Consider the following 1,870-nt stretch of genomic DNA (forward strand, 5'->3'; position numbering starts at 1 on the left):
CTATGAATATTGCACAAGCATTTTATTAAAGGCCTTGCAGATATTGTTCAACCTAGAAAATCTTGTAACAGAATTTAAAAACCTAAAAGATTTTAAAACCCAGTAAGAGCAAGAGCATGCAAGATCTTAGACTTAATAGTCATACAGCCATAGACTAATCCACAAAACACTGCTTCTATAAATCATAGATCTTGGATGTCTGCTTTTATACACCTTTAAATCTATACTAAGAAGGAAAAATGCATTAACAACATGAGAAGCTTCAATGAGAACAATCAGAGAATCCAGAAAGGAAGAAATGCCTACGATTTAAGGAGCATTGTTTATATAAGAAAAAGGTGGCATGCAGTATAATTAAGTGAAAAATTAATCAAGAAATTTTGATTAAAGGCCTTATGAGGGATGAAGATATGAAAATGGGTTGCGTAGTAGAATCAGGAGAATAGGCAAGAGTTGAAACAGAAATGATCATTTGGACAGACCAGCCATGGGAAAGCAGGAGTGCTGATTTATGATATATGATTCTATGACTATGGTTTTAACAGTTTAAAAAATAAAGTGGTATACAAACTACTGTATACTCTTGATTTTTCCGTATTCAGGTTGGTATATGCACACAAAGCTCATTATGGAGGAATTAAGTAACAAAAAGAACTATACTGCTATGTCTCAGGACTGAATTTTTTGCTGTTTCCTAAAACCTAACATAAGGACTGTCACATAAGTGGGGTCATAGGTGCAAATATCAGTTGTGAGCAAAACTGCCCCTTAAATTCTAAGAAATCACTTGTATGGAGTGAATTACATAAATTACTGTGAAATTTGTAAGTGGAGAGATTCCTATGACTGCTGACACCAAAAACTGCCAGATTGAATTTAGCAAAGGTATACTGCCAATGTCATACCCATAGGAGCTGCTATCAATATGTAGATGTAATTCCAAGGTTGAATTGCAAAATATAACAAGTTGGTAACACATCACCAATTCAGGGATCACTGCCATCCCCAAACCTTCCCTCTGTTAGGCCTCCTCACAAACAAGTTCCCCTAGGCAAAATTCCTTTCTCACACTAGATACTCTGCCTCAGCTCTGCCTCTTCCTGCTCCACCTATTCAGCAAGCTCCTCCCACCATTGGTTCCATGTGACTGTGGGCTGGGCCAAAGCTAGAAGCAGGTCACATGCGCCTGCCTATTAAGGGGCAGGGAGGATCTTCAGATTCCCTTAACATTACATTCGGCCCCAAAATCTTTCATGTCCATTGCATAGCCTGATGGGACTTTAGGGGCAATTGGTATTAATATAACTTCACAAAAATATAACAGGGATAACACAAAATAAATACAAAAACCCAATATGTTAGGGTGGGGGCTTGAACACAAGCACGCCATCCTTCCCCCCTCAAATGGGACCCCAAATCCCTTGGGGTAAAGGGTGAAGGTCTCTTCTTCTGTAACTACTTTCTGCTGAGATTGGATGTAGAGCAGTCCCTGCCTTAAGAGATCCCATTCTAGAGGTCAGTTCTTTAGCCAGTATCCAGAGCTTGGTTGATGCCAAGTCCAGGGATGATGTCTCATTGTGTCAGACAGAGGGTGATATACAGCTTAAGCAGTCAGTCATCTATAACTGGTGGGCACTAAGCTTGCAGGAGATAAATCTAGCAAGGAGGTTAAACAAAAACCAAAAAGAAAAAGGAGACAATAATCAGAAGCAGAGTAAATGTAGCATCAGTCATGTTTCTGGAGTCCATGAACCCACTAGAACTGCATTAGTTCTCTTCTTCTTCTTCTTCTTCTTCTTCTTCTTCTTCTTCTTCTTCTTCTTCTTCTTCTTCTTCTTCTTCTTCTTCTTCTTCTTCTTCTTCTTCTTCT

Source organism: Petaurus breviceps, unplaced genomic scaffold (assembly GCF_028583685.1).
Source record: "Petaurus breviceps papuanus isolate PSGF00001 unplaced genomic scaffold, PetGlider_PUasm1.0 90925, whole genome shotgun sequence".
Taxonomy (NCBI): Eukaryota; Metazoa; Chordata; class Mammalia; order Diprotodontia; family Petauridae; genus Petaurus; species Petaurus breviceps.